This window comes from Nelumbo nucifera, chromosome 4 (assembly GCF_055504915.1).
Source record: "Nelumbo nucifera cultivar China Antique chromosome 4, China Antique-T2T, whole genome shotgun sequence".
In the NCBI taxonomy this organism is placed as follows: domain Eukaryota; kingdom Viridiplantae; phylum Streptophyta; class Magnoliopsida; order Proteales; family Nelumbonaceae; genus Nelumbo; species Nelumbo nucifera.
Window position 1 is genome coordinate 25,859,942 of NC_142652.1, and position 9,435 is coordinate 25,869,376.

The 9,435-nt window shown below is 35.1% G+C and overlaps 1 long non-coding RNA gene and 1 pseudogene across 1 annotated transcript; one reads left to right on the forward strand and one right to left on the reverse strand.

The window, feature by feature from the left end:
* Window positions 1-779: 779 nt before the first annotated feature.
* Window positions 780-8,000, reverse strand: LOC104602999 (uncharacterized). The gene is made up of 6 exons (XR_736140.3): window positions 7,751-8,000; window positions 7,458-7,626; window positions 2,020-2,092; window positions 1,820-1,866; window positions 1,633-1,719; window positions 780-996 (listed from the first exon to the last, which is right to left on the reverse strand). It is a non-coding gene; the product is annotated as an uncharacterized LOC104602999 (long non-coding RNA).
* LOC104602998 (pentatricopeptide repeat-containing protein At1g01970 pseudogene) lies at window positions 2,519-7,449 on the forward strand (annotated as a pseudogene).
* Window positions 8,001-9,435: the final 1,435 nt, after the last annotated feature.

The following is a 9,435-nucleotide window of genomic DNA, read 5'->3' on the forward strand; positions in this document are numbered from 1 at the left end:
CGTCCAAAACAATTCTTTGTCTCAACCTTATTTCCCACAATCCAAATCCAAATGTCTAAATAGAATGCAGTAAGTTGCTAATTTATTAGTTGACAACTGAAACTGAAATTCTTCAATTACTATACCATAAACTATTAAATTATTTGGTTTCTCTCTCAAAAAAAAAAGGCAAATCGAATACACAATCATTGGAAATAAATAGCATTACAATAGTATAATCTCCAATAGTTATTGAAAATCTATAGTGAAAATACATAATTATTGGAAATAAATTTATAATGAAAATACAATACACTATTAGAAAAATCACCTACAGAGGCAATAAAAAAAGCCTCTAAAAACAGAAAAAAAAATGCCTCTAAAAAGAATCAGAGACACTCAGGTGATTGCCTCTAAATGTCTAGCCTCTAAATGATATAGAGGCACTTGACTTATAATTAGAGGCACATCTGATAAGTGCTTCCAAAAATGAGATATATATGCATATAATATTGCCTCTAAAACACTGACGCTAAAAGCATTTTACAGGCATTTATGAATACCACCAAATATACATTTTTAGGGGCATTTTAATTAAATTTGAGGCAAATTTATTTGCCTCTAAAAGTAATTTTAAGAATTTTATTTAAGCTTCATAGCAACACTTAAAACTGCCACTAAAGTATTATTTGGTCTTATTTAGAGGCACTTGTGACTGGCTCTAAAGATCATTTATTTGTGTTTTGAAAAGTTGTTTTATCATATGCAAAACTTATATAAACCTATTTACAAACATTTAATTTGCTATCTAAAACAATTCATTCACATATCTATTGAAAGATAATCATTGTTTCTGAATATTGTTTCATATTGATTGATACAAATTCAAAGAGAAAAGAACAATCCATCTACAAAAAATATGGAATAAAAAATACAAAAAAGAATTCACTTCCTACTCTAAGAAAAGAAAAAATGTATTTCATCTTGACACCATCTACATTCTCTTTCTTCTACAATCTGCAAGAAAAAATAACACAACAAAAAGCAAAAAAAAAAAAAAAGTCAAATTAGTAACTATAATGTTTCAAAAGCAAAAGACCTTTAACCAACTAATCACATATACATTGCATGATTTTTACCTGAAAAACAACATTTGAAATGTAGCTTATTCATAGTCTTGCATTAAAACCTTAAATCCATACCCTAGTATATGTCAAAGTAACTTTCCATACCTTACTTGTAGTTAAAACTTGAACCAAAAACTTATAAACCACGAATCTTACTTAACGATCAGATATATTTGTTTTCTGATTGTTTAGAAGGATCAATCCATGAGTGCTACTAAAAGCAGTATTTGATAACCTTTTGATAGAAGTTTTCTCGCATTCTAGGAGTAAAAAATAGTTGTTTTCTGTTCAAGAAATCCAAACTCTAGAAACGTTCCATTAGGAAGTCATCAAGTGCCACCTATATTGAGTATACTATTTAATTAGACTGTGGCTCAATCACACAGATTGTAAGACATTGTCCATATTTAATTAGACTATGGCTTCACTAACACTGGCAAGCAGGAAAGAAAAATTACCTCCCCTGACTTCCCATCCCAATTTAACCATATATCCAACAAAGTATGATAGACTTTGCCATTCGTACCTGGAACTGTTGCGGAACAAATCGAAAGTTGAGAAATTAGAAAGGTATCCAAAGTTGCCAATTTGCCAATACTGCAGAAAACCACTCCTACAAATGGTGAACATACAAAATATAAGTATAAAACAGAGGCAAACTTCCTTGAAAGAAACTAATGCAAAAAATAAAAATAGAAATGATAAAACTACACCTGTTGAAGCTTTGGCACTACTTGTGATGGCCTCCCCTCTAGAGTAACTAGAGTAGATAAGAAAACCCCAATGAAAATAGGAGAGAAAATGAACTGTATCAAGTTTAGAAAAAAAATATGTTCCAAACCAGCAATTATTCGTTATAAAACAGCAAAGCCATGTTATGGCAAGTACTATCTCAAGTTGAAGAGAGAATCACCTGATCAAGGAGAAGGCGTAAGAAAGCACCTGATGCTCCTTGGAGGGTCACCAATTTACTCAAGTGCAGGTACCTATAAACCCAAATTTGAATTTCTTCAATGAAATTTCAAAGTAACTAGGTCACAAAGGTGATCAAATATACCTGGATCAGAAGGGCATATGGAATAGAGCAGCAATCATTTCGGGCATATGGAATAAGAGAAATGAAAGTATTTAATGAGAAAAAGCAAGAACTCCACAACTCAACATTGATAGTTGCTACTTGGGCAATCCAGGTCCACCTGGATATGGAGTAATCAGAAATTATGAAAAGGAACTCCTACTTAGTTACTGCAGACCATCTGGATAAGGAAACTCTGAGAGCTGAAACGTTAGTTTCTCCATTTGATATCACACTGAGTAGATCAATGAGCTAGATTGATTTATCCATTAAAGGTGACCGCCACATTATGATTGGATAGCTCACATCAGAAGACAAAGGCCCATGGAACCTGAGGTATTTAATAAGAGAAATCAAGCTACTGGTATCCACAATAAACCACACATTCAAATGGATTCCCAGGTTTGCATACAACCTAGAAGATACGCTACTCAGGAGGGAGTAAATAAAGTTTTATTGGACTGGGATATGCCTTTTCCTGGGAGGGACTTGTCCAAAAATCACTTTTAAAGGCATAAAACTTTCTTTTCAGCACTGAGTTGTTTGTACATGTCCTTTGTCCTGCATTTCTTTCTGGAATGTATGATTCTTTTACATATTAATTAATTTTCTGATACTGATAATAAAATATCCAACTTACAAATGTAAAGAAAATATAGGTTCTGAATCATTACCAGAAATGCAATGTTGGGCCCACCAATGCAAATCCTAAAAATATAGGTACTTCATTGTAATGGTATCGGAAAGTTGTTCTTCATTATGCTTTTTCAAGTAAACATTGAGCCTTTTGGGTCCTGAACTGTCACTATCATTTTCATCATTGATTCTGTCATCTCCATCATCTGATTCTTGTCACTTAACACTTTGGGTTTGGCTGAAGTTTCTTGTTCCACAATTCTAGTCTATCTCCATCATCTGATTATTATGGTCAAACACCTTTTCTGGGTTTTAAAACCCTTTGTGTAATTTGAAGATACAGAGAGAGTTCTTCTTTCATGAATATCTGTGTTTTGAATAGTGGTAATAAATTTATAATGTCTGTTTCATTTGGCACCCATGTTTACAGTTCCACTTTAAGGTTCTCCCAGAAGTGTTTTATTCTGACCCATGAGCTTGTGTCATTTTTTTTGCATGCATGCAATGTATTATCAACCATCAATCACCTAAACCTTCCACTATTATTGCCTGAACCAAAATTCTATTGCACAATCAATGCGTCCCAGGTAATGGAGCTTGCCCTTGTACAAGAATCATTTGAAGCTAATGTCCGTGACTACACCAAGATAATTGATGGGTATGGGAAGAAAAATCGGTTGCATGATGCTGAAAGCGTCTTCCAAACCATGAAGAACAGAGGCTTTACCTATGATCAGGTAATCTTAACTGCTATGATTCAGATGTACAGCAAGGCTGGTTGTCTTAGGCAGGCTGAGGCAACATTTGAGGAGATCAAGTTACTGGGCTTGCCATTAGATAAAAGAGCATATGGGCCAATGATCATGGGCTATGTCAGAGCCGGAATGCTCAGCCATGGAGAATGTTTGCTTAGAGAAATGGAAGCTCAAGAAATCTATGCAGGAAGGGAAGTTTACAAGGCATTGTCAAGGGCTTACTCCACAATTGGTGATAGAAAAGGGGCTCAAAGGGTGTTTGATGCTATAAAGTTTGCTGGAATCGCCCCTGATATTAAGTTGTGTGCACTTCTTATCAATGCATATGCAGTGGCAGGGCAGAGTGATGGTGCACGCAGTGTGTTTGAAAATCTGAGGAATGCTGGGATTGAACCTAGTGACAAATGTGTGGCTCTGATGTTGGCCGCTTATGAAAAGGAGAATAAGTTTAAGAAGGCGTTAGACCTCCTTATTGACTTGGAGAAAGAGGGTATTATGGTTGGCAAAGAGGCATCTGAGATACTGGTTGGATGGTTTCGCAGACTAGGGGTAGTTGGTGAGGTAGAGCTTGTATTGAGAGAGTATTCTGCAGAGGAAGTTAAATGTGAAATACACTTCATACCAAGTGAAGTGCATTTGTGGAAAACCTTGCCTTGGGAGATTGGACAAAACTTTTGATTAGGATCAAAAGTTTCCATCAACTATTCTAGAACCAATTATCAGGTTCTATGCCTTGGGAGATTGGAAATCTTTTGAATTTGTATGAACTTGATTTATCTAATAACCTTTTAACTGGTTTTATTCCCCCCCAGCATTGGGAACTTGTCTAGGCTTGCCAATCTAAGTTCAATGAATAATCAGCTTAGTGGAACCCTTCCCCATGAAATAGGTAAGCTGAAAAGACTACAATTTCTGGACCTGAGTTTGAATAAACTTCATGGAAACTTGCCTTCATCTATAAGCCATTTGGAAAACCAAAATTCCCTCTATGTTCACTATAACAATTTCTCTGGTAATATACCAAAAGATTTTGGCCCCAGTTCTCTCGGAAGTGTAAGTTTTTCCATTAACAACTTCACAGGCAAGCTCCCTCCTCAAATTTGTGTAGGTGGAAAGCTTGTCCACCTGACAGCCGATCAAAATATGTTTGATGGACCCATCCCTCCAAGCTTGGGAATTTGGTGGGGGACTGCCAGCAACTAACATCCTTGAAACTCAACCACAACAAATTAAATGGGACAATCCCATCCAGGCTTGGGAATCTGGTGGCCTTACAGTCTTCTCTAGACCTCAGTCAAAATTCACTCACTGGAGGAATACCACCACAGGTTGGAAGCCTTAGTCAATTAGAAAAATTGAATCTTTCTAACAACAGGCTTCTGGTTTGGTACCTCCTGCCCTACAAGGTCTGAGGAGCCTTCAGTCTGTTGACATATCGAATAACAATCTTAGAGGTCCACTTCCAGATAGTATCGCCTTTAAAAGAGCTTCTCCCAAGGAATTAGTGGGTACCCAGGTTTGTGTGGCGAAAATGTGCAAGGTTTGCTCCCTTGTACTAGTCATAACAGTTCTTTTACAAGCAATAACAAAAACAGTAGACAAAAGACATTGGTTATTGCTGTAACTGTTTCTGTTACAACTATTGCCATATTTCTTTTAGCTTTGCTTGGATTCTTCATCTTCCATTGTAAGACCAGAGGCAATAACAACCTCCATTTTTCTCAGCTACTCAAGTTCAAAGCCCCAATTTCATCCTCTGCAGTAGGGGTGGTGGGAACTGGGGATAAAGATGATGGGGGAAGATCCAAGCAGTTGATCTATTCAAAGACCTACTCTCGGGCTCTGTAGATTATTAGGGCTATGGAGCTGCTGCTTCTTTTACAACTGACAACATTATATAAGAAACTGGAAGGAAGTAGATGATTCTGCCCCAAGCAGGTCAATAGTACAAGTGTAATGGTGCCCACCACAGTCATCATAGATCAATCTGAATTTTGCCGGGCAACCTAGGTATCAGGCACTGTAGTGATTAGAAATCACATGACAGACAGCATGATTATATATTTGGAAGCTATCAGTGTTGAGGATTCAATAGGACAGAGCTAAAGGCTGTTTTGACAGGTCTGAAAAGGTCTAAAGATATGAAGTACAACAATATAATAAACAAAGAGGACTCTAATCTCTTAATAGGTTGCTTTGTAAGTAGGTCTGCTAACAGTCTTGTAGATGAGTGGGTAAAACAGGGGAAACAAGGAATTCAATGTATTTGGAAAATTATACAACACAGGATGAGGAGGACTTGTTCTTGATACTGAATCTCACAAGGTTAGTTAAGTCGAGGCTGATAATCCCTCGCGAGACCATGGCCATGGTCATAGCACAGAGAACTGCCGGAATCTCCGCGACGAGATCGAAGAGCTCATTCGCCGCAGATACCTAAAAAACTACATCCTACGCGAAGAGAAATGACAGGGGGACCGGCAGGGTGACCGAAGGAGAGACGCTCCAGAGTCGAGCAGACAGAACGAGCAGCCACCTCGGCAGCTACCAGAAGAAAGACCGATCCGCGGGATGATCAACATGATCACCGGCGGATCCATTATAGCAGGGTGTACTACAGCGGCAGGGAACACATCAGTCAGAGAACTGAAGCACGAAGCAGAAAATCCACCAAAACGACCTCGGATATTTAGGTTAAGAGGCAATTGCCTAGAAACCACCAAGGCCATAAAAAGATTAGGTTATGAGGCACTACCCAACTCATGGATAAGTGTTAAAAAATTAAGAGAAAAAATAAACAAAAGAAGCGAAGCCAACTTTTACTACATATTTAGCATAGATGTAAGAGATATTTAGGGCTGGAGTTTCATGCAAAACCAAGCTTTGGCAGAAACTTAAGGATCAAATCAAGGCAATTCCCCCAACTCAACAAGACCAAGCTATACACCCTGACAGAAACTACACCATTGCTTTGGCAGTACACTGGTCATGGAAAGATCCTTCACTTCTTTTCCTTTTCATCCCTCACTTACCTTGCTCCCCTAAAATTCAGCCTTTTTTTTTATAAGTATGATCACCTAAATACTTGGTTAGCCCATAAAATACTTGGTGTCTGGCCTCCCAGGCAAAATTAGCCACTAAGTTAAATGGTGAATGTAGGCATAGACTTAAGAGATGGTATTGATAAAAAAAAAAAAAAAATAGACTTAAGAGATGGCTAAGTACCTCTTAAGTGTAAATAGTACAAGGTTGCTTTGGAGGCTTGGTATTACTAAGGCCACATTAGTTTCATTGTAAAAGAGAAAATAAATTTTCCAGTCCTTAAAATCTCTGTTTTATGGCCCTTCTACATGGAAACAAACACAGAGGCATTTCTCAAGCAATTATCAGGTGTGGTAATTTTTCTTTGCATGGAGGGAGTAATTTGGAATTTTGGGTTTTCTTTTCATCCCCTCCCTCAATTTTCCATTGTTTCCATGCATCATTAAAGTTGTATTATCAGGTGTGGTAATTTTTCTTTGCATGCTTCAATTTGGGAGGGGAGGAATGCCAGAGTCTCTAAATTCCTCTCTCCTACAAACCCAGTTCAGCTTATTGTAATCAGGGTAGACAATTAAGTTGTATGAGAGAGGAGCTTAGAGATTTCAGTATTGATGCTGTTGTGAGAGGATGGGCAAATGCTTCCTTAAAGAGCAGGATTGCTTTTTTTTTGACAGGTACAGACCAGGATTGCTTCTCCATTTAGATTCATCAATCTTAATTTTGATGGATGGTTTTCTGGAATACTAAATCTGGAATAAGAATTTGAAAAATAGAAATTCATATAAGATATCAAGCAGACAGTGCAAAGATGTGAAGGAATGAAGGAGAATTAAAAGAACTCACGGAGCTTCTCGGAGCTGTGCGTAGACAGAGATGTTGAGTCTGCAGATCCGAGATTTGGAATCCTAAACTAGCACCAGCGTCCATTCTTTTAATCTAGTGTCTTTCTTCAAATCTGCTATAGATATTGCTTTGGCCTCATTCTGCATTACAGCTTCCTATCCGCTAAATCCTTTGGAATAGAAAATGGTTATTTGGAGGGGGAGGAGAAAGATATTAGAATCAATTTGCTCTCAAAAACAAACTTCAAATGAACTAAATCAGAAAGAAAAAAACTAAAATGTCCAAGCCCTAACCTATTCGCTGTTGTTGTGTTTGAGGTGATTCGTTCTTCTTATCCACTCAAATCTCAAAAGAACTAGCCAAATCGATGATTGTGAGAAGGAGAAGCCGAACTCACTGCTTCAATACTGACTGGAGGAGGAGAAGGTGAAGCCGAACTCACTGCTTCGATACTGAATGGAGGAGAAGGTGAAGCCGAACTCACTGATTCGATACTGAATGGAGGAGGAGAAGCCAAAGTGATTTTGGGCAATTGAGCATAATCGTGATTATTAATTGATATAAGTGAAACTAGTTTACAACATTATTTTATTATTTAAATAATATTATTATTTAAAATATTAAAATATTAATTATTTATTGAATTTAATAATCTATAAAATTATAATTTATACTATTATTACATAATTTTGTTATTAATTTTGTAAGATATTATTAAAATATTAATTATGAAATTTATTATAATTATTTTCTACTTTTAAGAATTTTTTTAAATTCGTTACATAATTTCCTTATTTTAGCTATTTAAAATTTAGTTATGTTATAATATTTTGTTATTAAAAATATTTAATTTCTTGTTATTTGAATTTTATTTATTTTTAAGTTATAATGCTAAATATTTTGTTATATAATTATTTAGTTATTTTTAATATTTTGTTATTTAATATATTTAGTTATTAAAATATTTAAATAATATTTTGTTTTTATGTTAAATTTTTATCATTTGAATAGAATTCTTGTAAAATTATAATTTATATTGTTAGTACATAAATTGGTAATGAATTTTGTAAAAATGAAAATTATTAATAAGGTGAATATTATTAAATCTATTATAATTATTTTTTGTGTTTTAAATAAATATTTTAAAGTTATTATATAATTTAATTATAACATTTAAATAGATTTTAAATTTGTTAATTCAAAATTTCTTTAGATAGATATAAATAAAAAGTGGGGGAGAGGATAAATAGGAATTAGAGATAATTTAGGAGAAAGTGGGGGATAATCATGCCACTTGGCAAAGTAAGGGATAAGATAAATAGGAATTATAAATAATTTAGGAGAAAGTGGGGGATAGTGGTGCCACTTGGCCAAACATTAGAAAATCAAATCACTCTTTCTTTATCTATTTGTTGTTAGAGATAATTTAGCATATGTTATTTCCATATTGGTTTAATGGGCAATTATGTGAAATTAAAAAAAAAAATCAAAAAAACTGGAAATTAGGAAGAGGGTTTGGAGCAAGGAGAAGCATGCTGACGTGGACTAGAGGTGTCAATTGGACAGATTTGGTCCAACCCGATCCAATCCAATGTGAGTCCACTTATAAATGGACTAGGCCAAGTCCAGTCCAAATCCAATACAAACCAAATCCAATCCAATCCATTAGATTGTAAATGGATTGGATTGGATTGGATCCAATCCAAACCGAATGAAATATCAAAAATTATATAAAAGCACTTTTAGCATTGAAAAAACACTTTTGTAACAGTACTTTGATAAAAATATTTTCATAAAAGTGCTTTTACAAAAGCACTTTATTGAAAGTACTTCGGAAAAGTGCCTTTGTAAATGCACTTTTCAAAAAGTATTTCCATAGACTTTTATAAACGTACTTTTGTAGAAGTGCTTTTGTAAAAGTTTTTTTATAAAAGTACTTTCGTAAAAGTACTATCGTAGAAGTGTTTTTATAAAAGTG